This window comes from Protopterus annectens, chromosome 17.part0 (assembly GCF_019279795.1).
Source record: "Protopterus annectens isolate FY-2018-M chromosome 17.part0, PAN1.0, whole genome shotgun sequence".
In the NCBI taxonomy this organism is placed as follows: Eukaryota; Metazoa; Chordata; order Ceratodontiformes; family Protopteridae; genus Protopterus; species Protopterus annectens.
This window is the reverse complement of record NC_056751.1, coordinates 495,922,180-495,942,180: the sequence shown is the minus strand read 5'-3', so window position 1 is coordinate 495,942,180 and position 20,001 is coordinate 495,922,180. Positions and strand designations below refer to the sequence as shown.

The following is a 20,001-nucleotide window of genomic DNA, read 5'->3' as shown; positions in this document are numbered from 1 at the left end:
GGGGAGCCTCGAGCCAGTGGAATTAGCTCTCGAGCTTTAATATTGGCCGAGTCGGAGCCAAGGATCGGCTCCGAACCCATCCAGCAAGAATGAAGGCGAGATTGACAACTTAACATTAACAGTATTATGCAACTATTAATGAAAACTTGAGAAATATATTCTGTCTTAAAATCTCAGAACATTTGGCATTTGTTAGTTTTTTTCGCAGGATACAACTGCCCGAAGTGGGACTGTCCTTCGCAAAGAGGGACAGTTGGTAACCCTAGTGAGTTTATAGCATTTTTTTTTAAAGTGAGGCAAGACTGAGGTAGATAAAATTTCATATGATAGTAAATTCAAGACTTTGCCTGTGTAATTAGAGAACAGGGATTCTCCAGCAAAGCTTTTGGCTGTATTGATTTTAAATGAATGGTTTGTTGGTGGGGCATAAAGTTCTGGTACTATAGTGTCGTAGCAGCATATTTAGTTGAGCAAGTATTTTCTCGCCTTGATAGAATATCTTGTGGGCCATGGTTAACTGATTATAGAGCAGAAGTTGAGGGAGTTCCAGCCAACTGAGTTTTTTAAGTGGGATACAGTGGTGAGATCTTGATAGGGAATTGGGGTGTATCTGGCGATTTTATTGTAACACATTTCAGGTTTTACTACTTCAGATTTTCTTAGGTTTGCGAGTATGGGGGATGCATATAATATGGTAAATATCAAATAAAATTGGGCAATAGTAGCTTTAGTGACATTTGTAAAGTAGTGTTTGTTCTTATATAATATTTCAAGTTTTTTTATGTAATTTTTTATTGTTTGGGATATGTGGGCATCAAATCTCACATTGCAGTCATTTTTTTATTCCTAACATCTTGGTGTGAGGAGAGGGGGAAATGCTTGCATTATCTAATGAAATAATGTTAAATGAGTTTGTGGCTACACTTGACTTAGTAGGTTTAAATAACATACATTTGTTTTTTTGGGGGGGGTTCAGAATTAGTTGGGAGTTTGTTAAGTCTCTACTGCTAGGAAGGATTGTTGAGTTAGTTTTTGAAGCTCATCAATAGTAGTGACAGATTTCTTGTATTTTGTATTACTTTATTGCCTTTTTTATTTTGTATACTGTGATTTGTTTACTTTACACTACGTTTTATTTGTATTCTGCTTTTAATTGCATATTAAAACTTGAAAAGAGACCACAGTTTTGTCTCTTGTGAGTCAGGCGGAAATTAAAACAGGTCAGTTAAGAAGTCACACAAAAGTTAAAACAGGTCACTTGAGGTTAATCATCTGTGAAGTGAGGGGGTGGAGCTAGGAACTAAGCCTTCTATTTAAGTGGTAAAATAAAACATTTCAAAGCTTTGCTGAAAAAGCTCACCCAGACTCTGGAACAGCTTGCTGAGAGAGAAAAGTTAGTTTGCTTTTGATTTCTTGCATTTTCTATTACTTTATTGCTTTCTTTTACTTTGTATACTGTGATTTGTTTTCTTTAAACTGTGTTTTAATTGTATTCTGCTTTTAATTGCATACTAAAACTTGAAAAGAGAAAAGAGACCACAACTATGTCTCTTGTGAGTCAGACAGAATTTTTCCTACCCTCCAACCCTGTTACTTTTGTGTTCTTAAACACCACTGTCTTACTAGTTGCCTGCCCCTTATGTTGATTTGACCATATATCTCATCCCCTCTCTCCTTTCACTGGTGTGAGTAAGCACAAAATTATCATTTTGTGAAATCGCTCACATTCAACTATTTAAATTTATTAGCCATTCCACTGTATTCCATAGTACCAGAGTACCAAAGTGTCCATCCCCTTTCAATCTATCTTGCTCTTTTAAAAATAGTGGCTCTCCACTTAGACAGCTACATTTTAAGTTGCCCACTTCCATATCTAACTGCTTAGTGCACACTTCAGTGTTTAGGATAAAACATTTTTTCATCTTACCTTTAAACATCTATTGCAAGCCCACCAGTTATTGGAGAGCCCACATTCTGCCTCTCAGTCATCATCTTGGGATTAGTGTTTCTGTTTTCTCCTGGTGAGAGAATGAGTACATGGATATTGTTTCCTGGACACTGCTGATCACCAGAAAGCCTAATAACTGCTTTACAGGTGACAGCTTGGAATCTGTGCTTATATTCTGATCCTGGTGAGAGAAGGAGCAGAGTGCATTGATTTATGACTGTCTCTGGTTGGAGAATGATTCTCTGTGCTTAATGTTCCTGATTGGTTTGGTTTCTATTCAAGGCATCTACCAGAAAAAGGCTACAAACCTACAGACCCTTGCCTGATCTAGGACAAGACTGTGGAGCACCAAACAGGCTGTGGGCTGCTTCTCTTCTTGGGATTGGTGCTAACATTTTGTTTCTGGTGAGAGTAGAAGCAAAGGAGCATTGTATCCCAACAGAGTGAAGCTGTGTTGAAACCAGCATTAGTAGTAGCCAGACAGTAGCCATGCATGCGACTCCCCAATTTTCATCATCCTTGACAAGATAATTCTTTGTTTTCAGTAAGTACTGCTTGATTTGTTTCAAAATTCAGAATATCTGCCTAAATACTTCATTCTTAAATTTTCAGGCTCTATGTACTAATTTCCCCACAAGTGTTTGGCAGTGCTCTGTACAGACTAGTAAAACTCAAAATGAAACACAAACTAGATAAAAACAAAAAAAGCCTGAACAAACTGGCAACCAACTCTCTTTAATAGTCCAATTAATTTGAAGCGCTTTTCGGCTGATACAACAGCCTTCATCAGAATACAAAAAACACACAAACCAGCTCATTTAAATAATAAAATGCCAAAAAAGGCGCCAAAATGAAAAAAACAATTAATCAATTAAAATACCATTATATCTTAAAGTTACTTAACCCTACTATGTTAAAGTAAAATAAAAATGAAAAATAATAATAATAATACATCAATCAAAAAACATTTATACTCATCAAATGCGCAGTATTCTGTTATCTGCTTAAACTCCTAAGTCTCAGCAAACTGCTGATAGAAATTGCATCATTTAAACCAAGTGCATTACAAGCGTTTAACATAATTTGCCATTTCAATTCTAATTCAAGTAATCTAAAAGCGTGTGGACCTCCTCTAGGATTCCTAGATATAGAATCAATCACCAAGAATTTAAAATAATGATTATTATACAAAGCAACATGTTTGGCTAGGGCATTGTCTGCCTTCTTGTGGTTTATGGCATAAATATACTCATATATCCTATCGCGGAGCCTCCGTACTCTGTACAGACTCAGACACCTTGAGTGACTTTTTCCTGTAAAAGCACAATTTAAATTTCTCTGATACTTAATTGCACACAGGACAACTAGTTTGCAGTGACAAGCACGTCCATATAGTTGCAAACCAGATACTCCTGACAGTGATTGATATTCTCACTCCAACTGTCTAATCAATAAAAAAGGGTCTGTTGCCATGGATATGAACTTTCCTACTGTCTCTGTTACCAGCTTGGTGTATATGGGCATCTTGAGGCAATGTAGAAATTGCCTCATGTTTACTGACAACCAGTGAATTCTCAAACAAACTGATATGGCATGTGAGAAGTGTATTTACATAATGACAGACATATAGACCCACATATGTTGAGGCACTTACATGTAACCTTCCTAAACCACAAAAACCTCCTAGATGAAGTACACATAACAAATACCCTCAGCAGCCCAAAATGCGCTCTTTCAAAACAACACCCACATCAACACTAAGCCCATAAGGCAAGCTACCACACAATACAACATTCATTGGAGACTCCGTCATAAGACACACTGACATCCCTCTCACCAGGCTGAGTTCATAGGTTCATAGGTTCATAGGTTGGTACTAGGCTATCAGCCCTAGGGCCTATACAAGCCTAGCCATAACAATTCCCTGGCTATTTCTTCCCACATTATTTACTTTCCTGGACCCCTGTCTAGCAGGGCGACTGACGTGATCCCTGGGGTGAATTTCCTTTCTCCCATCCAATCGTCAAGGTTCCTCTTGAAGAGGTCCAAAGAGGCACTCTGCTTGACATGTATGGGCAATCTATTCCAGAGTCTGGGGAGTCTCTGGGTCAGGAACCTATCCCTCCAGCATGTTTTGTTTATTGTGATGACAAGGTTTAGATCCCTGGAGCGTGTAGCTCTGAGGGATTGGTATTTCTTTAAGTGTAGCATGTCCAACAGCTCTGGGTTTGACATGGCCTTGTATGTTAAGCAGAGATCGCCTCTGAGTAGACGATATGCGACAGAGTATAGCTGGAGTTTTTTCAAGGTGGTCAGCGTAGGGCATCTGCTTTAGGCCTGTGATTCTTTTAGTGAGGTATTTCTGAGGCCTTTCCAGTTGTTGCAGATGTCTTGAGAGGTACATACCAAATGGGGCATTGTATTCTATAATGGGTCTAATGAGGGATGAGTACAGTGGGACAATGACCTCCTTTTTCTGGATGAAAAGCCCTTCGTGATGAGGTGTGCCACATAGAAGGATTTCCTGACTGTTGTGGCGATGTGGTTATCGAAGGTGAGACCACTGTCCACCTGTGTCCCTAAGTCTCTTATCACACTTTCTGTGTTTAGTGTACTGCCACCTATATGGTAATTCATGGATACATGTTTTTTCCCAAAGGGGATAACAATACATTTCTTGGCATTGAGCTTGAGCCCATGGCTCTGGCACCAAGCATCTGTTTCTGTAAGGCCCTTTTGTAGAGTATCCACATCATTTGGGGATTCAATAATGGCTCCCAGTTTGCAGTCATCTGCAAGCTTTGTTAGCCAGAGTCCCTTAGTGTTGACCTGTACCTCAGAGAAGTAGATGCCAAACAAGAGCGGCCCCAGGACTGAACCCCGAGGTACTCCACTTGTCACTTGTCTGGAGCTGGATTTGGAGTTGGCTACTTTTACAGTGTGGGTTCTATCAGTAAGCCATTTAGCAACCCATTGGGTGACATAGGGATTAATACCCAACTTAGTAAGTTTATCTATGATTCCAGAGTGGGGGATGGTGTCAAAGGCCTTGGCAAGGTCTAGATAGGTTGTGTGGACCACCTTACCCTTGTCCATGGCTCTGGAGACTGATTCAAAGAAGTCAATCAGGTTCAGGAGACAAGATCGGCCCTTCACAAACCCAAACTGGGTGGGGTCCAGTGTTTGAAGGTTGCCAATGTCTTTGTTTCTAAGTTCCATGATAATACGCTCCATGGCCTTGCAGATAAGGCTTGTCAGACTGTTGGGACGGTAGTTTCCGGGATCCAAGGTGGATTGGGATAACTGTAGCTCTGCGCCACTCAGTGGGCATGAAACCTGAGGTGAGGCTATGATTAAACATGACACTTAGGTGATGTGCCAGTTCATATTGTAGTTCATGTAGTACACAGCCCGGGATGTCATCTGGTCCCATGGATGCTGTATTCTTGGCTTCAGAGAGTGCGTTTTGTACCTGTGTGGCCGTTATTACTGGAATTTGGCAATCTTCCGGTATTAAGATGGGCCATTTAGGGGGTGAGAGGGGGGTGAAGTTGGCACTGAATCGATCTGCCAGGATATTGGCAATATCCTTTGGATCAGTATATTTATTGCCATTCTGTTTTAGCTCAGAGCAGATCTGAGCATTGCCATTTAGATTCTTGACATAGTTATAGAATGCTTTGTGGTTGTCTTTGGAATCTTTGGCAATTTTATTTTCATAACTAGCTTTGGAGGATTTTATGAGGCATCTCAGTTTCTTACTGAGGCTAGTAAGGGAGTTTTTTGCATCCTGGGATTTTCCTCTTTTCTGCAAATGTTTCTTCCTTTGCTGTAAAGTTTGTTTATGGCAGGGGACCACCAGATTGGCTTCCTTTTTTTGGATGAGAGCATTTTGGTTCTATTTGGGATGGCACGATTCATGCACGAGTGGATGTGCTCGTACAGTGCCTTAGTGTAGGATTCAGCAGTTGAACTTTCAGTTCCCGTCTGCATGGGTGTCATGAAGTTTGTCACTTCTGACTTGAGTAGCATGAAGTTGGCTTTGGAGAAGTTTTTTATGGTGGTTTCTTTACTGGGGGGTGGGGGTGGGGGTGGGATGTGGATGTTAAGGGTGATTAGCTTATGGTCAGACCTGACTAATGAGTGAGAGTAGTTCTTTATTTGTCGGTAATTAATTTATTTTGTTGGAGTAATATTTTGTCTGAGTGGATGAGTTGGGAGATGGTCACTAAGGCTATCTGGGAGACTACCAGAATGAGATGAGAGAGTTGGCCTTTTTATTAATATCCAGTCAAGGGTTGAGTGCGTGTTGGATGGTTTCTTAGTCCTAGTGGGTTGTTGTATGAAGTGGATGAAGCCGTGCAGATTGATGTAGTTTTTTGGGGTTTGGGAATTACAATTAGTCCAGTCTATATTAAAGTCTCTATGATTTTCAGTTTTTGCAGTTTTTGTCTGGTTTTTCCTGCTTGTGTGGAACATTTTGTCTGAATTTTGGAATAAAGCTGTGTTTTTTATCGTTCACTGGTGTCACACTTGGATTATCTATATTAAAGTCACCCATAATTATTGTCTCCTGAGGCAGTTTTTTTGATAACCAGTATAATATATGTTCTAGTGTCTGAAGATTATCTCCTGGCGGGATATAGATACCTATAATGTTTATATGTTTCTTGGGATTAATGATCAGTTTAGTGATTAGTAGCTCTACATTCTCAGAATTCACTGTTTTAATGTCCAAGATTTCTAACTTACCTGCCAATAATGGTAAGCATTAGAAAGGTCAAATATTAATTAACACAATGAAGCTAAGATTTTTAATCTAGGATGTCCTGCAGTAGCAAAATTAATCACTGTTACATATTATCCATATTTTCATGTTTATGTACATATTTTCATGAATGAAAAACCAACATTCTTTTGAGAGGTTATGGTATAAAACATTCATTGTTAAATTCCATTTATATCACACTATACTGGATGTATTGCTAGTTGTTTGTTAGTAAATAATGAAAATAAGCAATATTTCTATATGTACTTAATACTTCAAAAGCAAAGTGACTTACAAACTAGTGTATAATATCAAATAAAACCTCAGATGTTGTCGAAGGAACTATCATTGATATTTGCACATCTTGAGAGATATTAAGTTTAGGTATATTTAGGTAGGGGGTGGAGCGGTGCAGCCCCCCACATGGGATGGTGAGGGGAAAATCCTCCACTTCGGTGGGTGTAATTTGCTTTTGTTTGTATGAGTGGTGGACAAGTGGTTACTTTCCCAGAGAGGCAATACAACATTCCTGGAGTTCATGATTGTAAGCTTGCAATGTTTTCGTCCCACTGTTTTGAACGTCGATGAAACGTTTTTAAGTAGCAGATCCATATATCTTTATATATATATATATATATATATATATATATATATATATGTGTGTGTGTGTGTATATATATATATATATATATATATATATATATATATATATATATATATATGCATATGGCTGTATTTCTAACTATACAATTAGTTATATATTTTCATATTTCTGTAATTATGTCAATACAAATGCACTTACAGAGAAAGTTCTTGCTTACATGAGATAGCTTATGTCTGGTTAACAAAAGTATTCTAACAATATATGTGTAGGTTGTACAGTTTCCAAGATATGACAATTAGTTTGTGAACATTTAGCAAAGAATGCAGTTCTGGGTTTGCCTGCAAAATAATATAGTATGGTCTTTATGGAAAGTGTATGAATGCATTGACTATTATCACTGTAAGGAATACTTCATTCTGAAAACATTGCTATTTGTACATTTTAATAGGGTTTACTGTTCTAAAGATATTTACGTTTTTTACCCTTTTAAAATTGATTTTTCATAAATTGCACTGAAATGCAAGGATGCGTATAGGTGGCTAGAGGTGTGAGACACCATAACAGATGGGATCCAGGTACTAGTTTTGACACCAACTAGAAACTCTTTCTTAACCTCCTTTAGTGCCTGCATCACATGCTTAGAAAATGGGTACCTATAAGGTATTAAAATGTTATCACTTAGGCAGCGAGTTGAAGGAATCCGAAGTAATTGAAGGCTGGGGTGTATCAAAAAAAAACTGTCCTGTTTGAGTATGTCCATTATATAAGGAAGCATGTGGTAATTATCCTTGACTAATATGAAAATAAATGAGAAACTACAGTTGTATAAGAAAACTTAATGTAACAGCAGTTTTTCAAAATATTAGTAATGCAATATCTTCAGCTATATGGGTTATATCCTGCTTAGGATATAAAAGGGGCCAGCTTCCATAGCTTATGGGCACATTCCACATAACCAAACTGTAAGATAACACAAGCAGATCTAAGGAAAAAGATAGTTTGGGTGATAAGCCCTTGAGAGTTTTCATGCCAATAGAGAGAGGGAAGCTAGAACCTTCAGAAAGTCAAAGTTTGTAAAGGTCTTCACCTTGGAAACAAAAGACATAGAAAAATATGGGGGTGTAGGAAGAGAGTGGCTACTATAGTGGTGATTGCTAGAATATTTATTGTTATGGTTAATTTAGTTACACAACAATTTCCTCATTACACTAATGACTTGTTACATTAGCCTTGTCTATAAGGGTAGATCACCATCACTTAAACAGGTTAGGAGGAAGCATGATGAGGGTCCATAAGTCCATAACTTAAACAGGCTAGGAAAAAGCATGATGAGGGTCCATAAGTCCATAACTTAAACAGGCTAGGAGGAAGCATGATTAGGGTCCATAAGTCCATAACTTAAACAGGCTAGGAGGAAGCATGATGAGGGTCCATAAGTCCATAACTTAAACAGGCTAGGAGGAAGCATGATGAGGGTCCATAAGTCCATAACTTAAACAGGCTAGGAAAAAGCATGATGAGGGTCCATAAGTCCATAACTTAAACAGGCTAGGAGAAAGCATGATGAGGGTCCATAAGTCCATAACTTAAACAGGCTAGGAGGAAGCATGATGAGGGTCCATAAGTCCATAACTTAAACAGGCTAGGAGATAGCATGATTAGGGTCCATAATTCAATAACTTAAACAGGCTAGGAGGAAGCATGATGAGGGTCCATATGTCCATAACTTAAACAAGCTAGGAGGAAGCATGATGAGGGTCCATAAGTCCATAACTTAAACAGGCTAGGAGAAAGCATGATTAGGGTCCATAAGTCCATAACTTAAACAGGCTAGGAGGAAGCATGATGAGGGCCCATAAGTCCACAACTTAAACAGGCTAGGAGGAAGCATGATGAGGGTCCATAAGTCCATAACTTAGGCTAGGAGGAAGCATGATGAGGGTCCATAAGTCCATAACTTAAACAGGCTAGGAGGAAGCATGATGAGGGTCCATAAGTCCATAACATAAACAGGCTAGGAGGAAGCATGATGAGGGTCCATAAGTCCATAACTTAAACAGGCTAGGAGGAAGCATGATGAGGGTCCATACGTCCATAACTTAAACAGGCTAGGAGGAAGCATGATTAGGGTCCATAAGTCCATAACTTAGGCTAGGAGGAAGCATAATGAGGGTCCATAAGTCCATAACTTAAACAGGCTAGGAAGAAGCATGATGAGGGTCCATAAGTCCATAACTTAAACAGGCTAGGAGGAAGCATGATGAGGGTCCATAAGTCCATAACTTAAACAGGCTAGGAGATAGCATGATTAGGGTCCATAATTCCATAACTTAAACAGGCTAGGAGGAAGCATGATGAGGGTCCATATGTCCATAACTTAAACAGGCTAGGAGGAAGCATGATGAGGGTCCATAAGTCCATAACTTAAACAGGCTAGGAGGAAGCATGATGAGGGCCCATAAGTCCATAACTTAAACAGGCTAGGAGGAAGCATGATGAGGGTCCATAAGTCCATAACTTAGGCTAGGAGGAAGCATGATGAGGGTCCATAAGTCCATAACTTAAACAGGCTAGGAGGAAGCATGATGAGGGTCCATAAGTCCATAACATAAACAGGCTAGGAGGAAGCATGATGAGGGTCCATAAGTCCATAACTTAAACAGGGTAGGAGGAAGCATGATGAGGGTCCATAAGTCCATAACTTAAACAGGCTAGGAGGAAGCATGATGAGGGTCCATAAGTCCATAACTTAAACAGGCTAGGAAGAAGCATGATGAAGGTCCATAAGTCCATAACTTAAACAGGCTAGGAGGAAGCATGGTGAGGGTCCATAAGTCCATAACTTAAACAGGCTAGGAGGAAGCATGATGAGGGTCCATAAGTCCATAACTTAAACAGGCTAGAAGGAAGCATGTTGAGGGTCCATAAGTCCATAACTTAAACAGGCTAGGAGGAAGCATGATGAGGGTCCATAAGTTCCTGGAGAATTGCCCTAGAGAAGGGATCTAGCTTGTAGGGTTTTCCGAATACAAATACACAGGAGTAGTTGCTGCTTCTAGAATAATTCTAGAATCCAATTTTCCAAAATGCCACAGGTAAAGCAGATTTACTTGTAGAATGCGCCTTGACATTTCTTGGAACTTCCTTGTTGTTTTGTGCAAGACAAAAGGTAATAGCCCCTTTGGAAGTTACCCAGTTTCACACAAATTTCCCTTTTTCTTACCTTCACAAGAAATAAGACATTTATTAGTGCTCTAAAAAGATTTAGTTCTGTCAAGATTATATCAGATTTGTCTGTGAAAATACAACATATGGAGTATCCATTCTATCCCATTTTAGGTATGGAAAGAAGACAAAAAGATGGATAGCTTGGTTTAAAATAAACTTAAATGCTGCTTTAGGCATATAGGAAGGAGTAGTTCAAAAGAAGACCCTGGTCTCTGAGAAACAAGATAAACTTGACCCATCATAAGAGCTTGCAACTCAGATAATCTTCTTGTAGATACAAAAGTAACAAATAAACTTGTTTTCCAACTTAACAACCTAAAGTAAGCAAGATGACCTAGTTCAGCTAGAGCAAGAGTTAATTTTTCCAACAAAAAGTTAAGATCCCAAGGAGGAGCCATTTGTTTTCCAGGAGACTTGGTGTGCAAACCTTCTTTCTAACCATTTTTACATGTGAATGCACTGGAGGAGGAGGATCCATGATTCTAAAATATCTGACAAATATACATTCAAAGAGGAGTATGACATGCCAGAAAACAGTAACTTATACACATAATGTAGGACAAGAGAAACACTAGCATTAAATGGGTCCTGATGTTTTCTTAGCACCATCTAGAAAATCTTCTCCATTTGCTAATATATGATTTAATAGTAGCAAATTGTCTTGCCTCCTTCAGTAAATAGGTATTAGGACTCTTTTGTCCAACAGCTCACTACAGTTGTTTGGAGTTTGATGGATCAAACATACCCTGCCTTGTGTGAATTGGTCCAACACATGAGGGAACTTGTGGCAATTACCACTGACCTTTTTCAAAAAAAAGAGGGAACCACTGTTGCCTGTGACAGAAGGGAGTTCCCACAATGGTCTTTGGAAAGTCCTTCTGAATCTTCAGAATGACTCTGGATATTAGAGAAATGGGGGGACATCATACAGGGAAATCCCAGTCCAAGGAAAAGAAAGGTAAAAAAAGAAACATGTTTTCCATGCCTCTTTCAATGGAGTCATGCAGCCAATGTTTGCCCAATGATTGCTGAGATTGGAGGCAAAAAGAGCTATCTGAGGAATTCCCCACAGCTGGATCAATTCTTGAAAGACTCCTTGATTAAGTTTCTTTTTGATAGGGACTGTTCTGGCCCTGCTCAGCTTGTCTACCACAACATCTTGCTCTGTGTGAATGTAAGCTACCTGTATAGTAAGATTTTGCTGAAAACCTTATCCCAGGCTACCACGGCTAGTCTGCACAGAGGGTAAGATCTGCCACCGCCATTTGTTTATGTGCCACATCAGGTTTACTAATGAAATTCTGAATCTGCTTCAGTCGACCATTCACAATGTTGACCCAAAATGCTGAATTCGGAATTTCGAAACAGCAACCAAGGCGAAAATGAATACATTGACATCCATAGTTCAATGTATTCCACATAGCCTCCTGCTATGCATGTTAATGTTCTGTTACATTAATTGTACTATTTTGAAGGGGGGCTATGCCCCCTGCACCCCTATGTGGAGGGATGCACCCCCCACACTGCCTGCACATTAAATACAACAAACTCCGAGATTGCACTACAGTGAGGAAATGGGCTAATTCCCTGTTCCTCATTGAACCGCAATCTCCCTGCACAATGTCAAACCCAAATATGTGAACTACACTACCAGTTCACTGTAGTGTAGTCTATATCTTTTGGTTCGACATTCTGCCAACTTGAAACCTGCCATTCGACCACATGCCAGTCGACCAATTCAGTTTCCAAGTTATGAATGTAAATTGCCACTTCCATGTCGTAGTTTGTGTCTGCTTCTAATTGACCAGGGGGCATTAGGATTTGTGATGTTACGCCTTATTGGCTTATTTATTGAGACACTGGTGTGTGTTATTATGTGTTGTGGTTCTTTTTTGTACTGTTGTGTGTGTGAGCGGTTTTCGATTGGGAAGCCTCTGATCTTTTTGTGAGTTACTAGTGAGTACCTCTGCATATGTGTGTTTATGTGTCATATCCTTGTTTAGTGTGGGAAGTGATGTGTGTGTGTGAGTGAGTGTGTGTGTGTGTGTGTGTGTGTGTGTGTGTGTGTGTGTGTGTGTGTGTGTGTGTGTGTGTGTGTGTGTGTGTGTGTGCTGACAACCTGTTTGGCTTTTAGTTTGTCCTTGTGTGAGTGTCTTGCCTCCAGTTTCATAGTGTAACTACATCTCTCATATAAAAGATTTCTTTATTTCAGCAATAAGCAGTTGTCAGTATATATGAGGCAATTGCTACATTGCTTCAGGATGCCCATGTCCATCAGGCTGGCCAGAGAAATGATGAGAGACTGCCTATCCTTGATAGTAGATTTTTACTGTATATTTTATTAGGGAAAGGAATGAGTTAATTTGACAGGGCTTTTCTGGTAGCTTCAAGACTACAAGAGGGACTTATATTTTGAGTAGGCTAAGGTTGATCAATAAGGTAACACTGCTCAGTGTGCAACTGAGTTGCTCTTAGAGCAGCAGAAACGCTTGCAAGGGTTTCACTGACAGCTGTTTATGGAAAAAATGAGCTTCTAGGCTTTTGCATCTATACAGGACACTGCTAACTGTCACTCTACATAAAGGAGCACTGCACAAATGTGAAGCTTAAATATAAGCAAAAAGAAACAAGTTGGGAGGGTTTGGTATAATGGTTAAGATCTTCCCCTCTCAGACACAAGGTGCAGGTTTTGATCCTGACCCCAGACTACTGGCTAGGCTTAAAATTGCCCTTCACATCAGTTAGCCTAGCATTCACCCATGAACCTATAAAAGTTTTAGGCTAACTTCCAATCAGAAACAGCACACAATAAGCCTTCCACTAGCAATCCCCAACTCAGACAGGTTAGATCAGCACACTTCTGCCACAGGATTGCAGAAAAAAACATTCTTAATGTAGAATAGCTAGTTTGGAGCCCAAGTGTAAAAAGACCACACAAACTGCCCAAAAAGCCCTACCACTATCAGATACAATGTAATACAGTGCAATTAGTTACTTAAAGCAGCAGTAGACACTACAGTTTTTTTTATATAAAGTGCAGAAAATTAAGAAATAACTTAAGAAACTGTTAAAATAAAATTAAAATTAAAATGTAAAAGAGAAGTGCAAAAAATACTTATTTTTGACATTTTAGTAATGGACTGCTCCAGACGGAAGGAGATTCTTAGCAACCTGTAGCAAAGTCAACAAATGAAGAGCAAATCTGAATATCTATGCCAAGGCCCTGGTAATCATAAAGCTTAACTATGGCCAAAGACAGATAAGGGTAACCCACTATAAAAGTTTACAGCTTGGATACTCTTCTTGCAGATGAGAGAGCAATTAGTAATATTGTTTTCCATGTTAAAAACCTCAAATCAGCTTGATAAGCTTGTTCCAATGAAGCATGTTTGTTTTTCTGACATATAATTAAAATCCCAAAAAGGAGCCACCTAATTTCTAGGAGGCTATGTATGCAAGACTCCTTAGAAAAACAATTTTACAAAAGACTGCATAGAAAGAGGACAAATCCAGTGGCAGATACACTGAAACAGCCAACAAATTAACCTTGACTGAGGAGTAAGACAGGTCAGAGGATAATAACTCACACAATGTAGAAACAGAGAAACTAGCTCTCTTCTTGGCTAGAAAACCTTTTTTCATTTACTAATCTATGATTTTTTTAGACACATGTTTTTAATACCTGCTGCATGTCCTCGGAAAAAAAATTGCCTAAAAGATTTTGAGATTTTATCATCTAGACAGTCATTTATAGTTGTTTGATGTCAGGATGTATCAAACACCCCTGGTTTTTGTAAGTAGATTTAGTCTGTGAGGAAGAATGTGCTAATTGCCTCTGGCTATTTTCAAAAGATGAGAGAGAGTACAGTTGTGAAAGTAAACTTACCATAACAGTAGATGTTCGAATTATCACTGCTGCAGTAGCCTTATCTATATGGGTTATACCCTGCCAAGGATATAACAGCTGGTCAACTTCTAAAGCTACCTAGAAGACAAATTTGGGCATGTAGCTCTTCAGAGCTTTCCTGCCAACAGAGCGAAGGAGGCAGTACCAGCATGTTTGATGTGAAAGAGTACATCGGAGCATATTTAGTCATTGTTTATAAGGTGGGAAACAAAAATATTTATTTTTATATATAATGTTAAAAAATTAAAAAGAAAAATGCTCTTTAAACGGTTTTGATTTATTTTTGCACCGAACAAACATTAGAGAGTACAAGCAAAAATACTGTGGTATGGCAAAGCAAATATAGCATAGTGGGCAGATTTTGCACTAGAGATATAAAAATCAAGAAAACGTGACTATATTTCTAATTGCACTGTATACTTGCTGTTCTTTTTCTGTTCTTTGTTTTAAATATAGCCACAGTTAGGACATGGCCACACATGCAGCCAGGATAGCGGGTTGATGTGGTGGATATTACAAGTATGTTACACTGGTCTCCGACTGTTATATTAGTTGTGAAACATCTATGAGCAGCTGCATATCATATCATCCCAAGCTCTCAAAATATATTGCTCAAAAAACAAAGGCAGGACCTTAATAATGTGTAGAAAAAGGACATGTGTAATTGACATTTTTTTAATATTACTCATTCATTTTTGTAAACAGTATGAAGAATGACTCAATATCTGATAATATTTATCTAAAGGGATAAAGCTTAGAAAAAAATGGTATAAAAATAGAACTCTAAATGCCTTCCAGCAATTTAGATATCTTAGAGACTTTGCAAAACTCCATGTCAAACAGGACAAGCAAACATACTCTACCAACCAACAAGAAAAACATCAAAACAATCCAAATAATTTTTGCTCATCATTAATTAAACTACTCCACCCTGGCAAGACCACCATTCCCTCTCCTAAAACAGTCAATATGACAGACTCTGCTCCTACACAGTTTTATTCTGACTTTATACAATCAATATTATGTCTCTTAGACACTAATACATCTGACACTCCCTCTCTCTACCCCGGTCCAACCATCACCACTCACAGCTTTTCAATTTTACTCCAGTAACCATCACACTCATAATGAAGTTGCTCCTTAAACTAAAAGCTACCTCCAAAGCTGTATACCAACTACCATAAGACTACTTAAAAATGGCCACAGAAATCATAGCCTTCTCTGAGTCCATACTAATTAATAGGTCCATAACAGAAAGATATGTCCCATCACTGTGGAAAAACTCCTACATCATACAGCTGCACCAAGGCAGCAGCACATCTACAGAGTTTAATAACTACAGACCAATAGTTGTTATCTCCCCCTTAACAAAATATTAGAGAAATGCAGTCATATACAGCTGGTAAGATACCTAACCATATAACCTGTTCTCACAAACATGCCATGGCGTTAGGTCCCAGCACAGCACCACTACTACTCTATTACATTTTGTCAAATTAATAAACCAAACATAGTGTCCACCATGTCCTTAGACTTGTCAAAGACATTTGATACTGTCTCGCACCAGCAAGTACTCATTTGACTCTCCTCAAAAGGACTTTCACAAAACTCCTTGTCATGGTTACTTAGTTACCCATCTGGAAGGCAAAAAGCCATTAAATGGCAACTAACCTACTCATCCTTTGTACTAGATAATACAGGTATCTGGCAGGACTCAATCCTGGGTTGTCTCCTATTTTATGTATTTATTAATAACCTGCACTCTTCCACTTACCATGCTAGTTTAGTTCAGTATGCAGACAACTCAATAATATGTGCAGCATCAACAATACATAAGTGTCAAGACATTACCCCTAAATATTTCTCATCTGTAAAAATGTGGCTCAAAGAATCAAACCTCCTACTCAACCTCAAGAAAACTAAGTTAATGATTTTTTACTTCAAAAAGATGCCAAAATCAAAACCAATCTTTCACCATAAAGGCAACAATTAATACTGTCATTGAAACTGTAATTGACAGTAAACTTCTAGGCATTATAATAGATGACCATCTCAAATATGACTATCATATAGTGAAACACCATAAAATCTACACTCCAGAAAGTAAGCTCCCTTTATGGGATAAATGGATTCCTTACAGATACTGTAAGTAAAACTCTAGCCACCACTTTCTTACTGCCAACTCCCTTATACTCTGCTCCTATCCTAACACACTTAAATACTCAAAGAAAGAAACTCACCTCCTGCTACAATAAAATAGCTAAATTTGCTACTAATCTCCCTCATAGGACTCACCATTATCATAGTTTAAAGAAATTAAATTGGCTTGAACTGAATAATTATCTAACATATTCACAACTAATTACAGCACAAAAACGGATTCATTGTCTAGAAAAATGTCCTGCACTAAACAACATATTACTGCCTTACTGTCAAGCAAGGGATCTCTGTTCTAGTAACAAATTCTTACTACTCACAAATAAGTCAAATAATATTGCAGGAGACCTGCTCTACTCCCAATACATTGCTAAACTCTGGAATACTATCCTCACTCAAATAAAACTCTCTGACAAACCCAATAGTTTTAAACAACTGCTTAAACAACATCTTAACCAGTCCTGGTCCTGTACATGTTCATCACCAGGTTAGGACTTTGTACTCACTGTGCAATACTTTCCAAATACTCTCCTTAAACAAACTACTTTCAACCTCTGACTGAAATGAGAAAACAATTTTTATACATATCTGTTGTCTGTGCAATCCACTAAGTTGCACATGGGCTTTCTCTTTAGTAACTTCTCCCAGTGATATTGAACTTGAGGGCTTCACCAGATGTGAAATAGCAAGCCCCACCCAAAACCCACCGCCATGATATGTCATTCATGAATATGCATTCCCTCCGAATGCACAATAAAATGTAAAAAGAAAATAATAGCTTCACAAGGGGAGTCCTTACAAGAACAATATCACCAAAAATGATTACATCTGTGCTTATTCTGAATACAGTTATTTTATTAGTACACTGTGCTTCATGTTGTGACCCCGAGGAGGAAGCTTTAGGTAAGACTGTGGTACTTTCTTTCTATGCTCTCATGTCCACTTCTTTTATTACTGGTTATTTCAGCTTACACACACACACACACACACACACACACACACACACACACACACACACACACACACACACACACACACACACACACACACACACACACACACACATTTGTACCTACTTTTTTTTTTCTTTTGAGACCAGACCGGAACATATATAAAGGTAAATGTAATAGATAAGACTTTTGAAAACGTAGCATGAAGTCTGGCTTATTTGTAATAGTGATTAATACAGCTATACTTGTAAAAGCCACTGAGTATTGCTGTCTTATAAAACTTCCTGAATTAGTTCTGTTTGACTCAACGCACAGTGAAACGATTGTTTTGAGACTAGGACCATCACAGGCCAGTTTCGTAATTTACAGACTATTGCACAGCCCGGGTCCACCGCATCTGTCACTCAGTTCACGACACGCCCACTTCTGCGCAAAATGAAATGGTGAGGCCAAGTACAATATCGCCCTTCTCCCTCTCTTAAATCTTATAATCTATAAATGTAACTACTGTATGTGTATAAACCTAAATAGAAATGTAACTACTCTGTGTTTAACTGGAACTAAATATAATGCAATGTAAGCAAATGTAGCTTTTCTTCCTAGGCCTCCACTGAATATGTATATTACCCAGTTGGACTCTCCTGGTAAACAAAGATAAATAAATAAATAAATAAATAAATAAATGCATACATAAAATCTGTCTGCAATTTCCAGGGAGATTTCAGAGGGACATATTAAATTAACAGATCTCTCAGTAACATTGCTCTCAACTTCTTTCTAACATCCAGAATCAGGAACAAATCCAAAAATAATCAGGGGCACTTTTTTAAATATTAGTATGATATCATGAAAAGTTGAAAAAATAAGAGAATATGAATTAGAAAATATTTTCAAAAGTAAAAATGTCTAAAACTCTAATTATTTCCATAATTTAGTAAGTGGAACCCACTTCCATTTCTCCCTAAATTGTAAGTTTTAGGATGGATTGTAAGGGGCAGAACACTATTTTGAGCAAAAATCAGGGACAACCAAGAGATATGCTAAATAATAATGAAAAACATTTTGATTACTTATATTATACCCAGTGGTAATAATAGATTGAGATGATATCACTTGCCATTCTTGATCTGCACTCCCATGCATTCCAGTGTTCTCTGTTATCACCTTATACATAAGCTGATATAACATATAACAAGTTCACATGGTGAAGTTCAAGTTTTAAGCTTGCTATGCGAAGGATAAAGGCTTCTGGACTGGGAAGGAAAACAGTGTCAGACCATTTTCTATTATTTTTATATAAGAAGAATGAATGTGCACATGGCCAAAAAGAACATATAGCCATTTGCCTGAGATAAAGTGATTGCTTACATTTTGTGCACACAATGTTGCAGGTTGTTGGTCACCCTGAAACATATAATAATGCACTATCACTGTAAGTGATATTTTGTAGAACAATATAATACTGGATTGTTCTTCATTTGTGAGCAAGTTTCTCATGCAGCTGTGAGAGTGTAAGTTTAGGAATAATTAAACAGAACATAATATTAACAGATCCGCTGTAATTTGTAGGAAGTGTTATGTTTTTTACATCAACCAGGAGAAAGAAAACACAATACATTAGCAACAGTTGTGTAATAAAGACGAAAACACTTAAAATAAATACAAAAGCAAATCTCTAAAGACAAAACAAATTTCTACATCTGTTTAGAAACTCTGAGGCTAAGAAAAATAAGCTTCATGAGATGAACTGGAAAAAATGTAAATAACTTTTTACAATTACTGTCCAAGAATGCCTTTTAAAATTTCTTCCAAGACATGCAACTTAGGTTGTAATGTCTTTTGGTACTTACCTAACACAATTTTGGAAAATCAAGCAGAGTTCCTACAATTACAGCCTCTGACAAGACTGCACTGCTACAACTGCAACCAGTTAGAAAATTTAATTAATAACATATGCATTAAGCCACTGAACATTGTACATATTCTTTAATCTGAGAGTTACAAATATGTGAACAATACTTAACTGTTGTGGAAAAATGACTTTGAAAGGTGATTTTCCTAGTACAGAGATGATTCAAAAAATAACTGCCTTAGAATGGAAGAAGTCAGAGTTCTGTCATGATGTCACTGTTTTTGATTTGTAGTGGGTCACATTTTGTAATCGTGTGTGCTACGCAGTAGCAAATGGGTATAATATGACTCTGCAGAATTACACCTAAAAGAGTAAACCAGAAATGTTTGTAACACCAGCAAACTTAATTAGTAAGCCAGTCATTCTGATTGGGTTTCTCTAAAGACTGATTTGTTTCAGTCTTGTTGTGTGTGCCCTCATGAACTATTCCTGTGCATAGTAAACATGGAGCTTAGATTTAGATTACATGTAAAAACATCTTAATGAAAAAAGTGTGTAAATGTTAATATAAATCTAGTAAACTAGTC

The 20,001-nt window shown here is 38.0% G+C and overlaps 1 long non-coding RNA gene across 1 annotated transcript in view; it reads right to left on the bottom strand.

Moving 5' to 3' along the window:
- Positions 1–19,565, bottom strand: part of LOC122791293 — a 95,940-nt gene extending 76,375 nt beyond the window's left edge. Inside the window, exon 1 of the long non-coding RNA XR_006363127.1 lies at positions 19,413–19,565. This is a non-coding gene — a long non-coding RNA (uncharacterized LOC122791293). The remainder of the gene's footprint in view (positions 1–19,412) is intronic.
- Between the last annotated feature and the right edge of the window lie 436 nt (positions 19,566–20,001).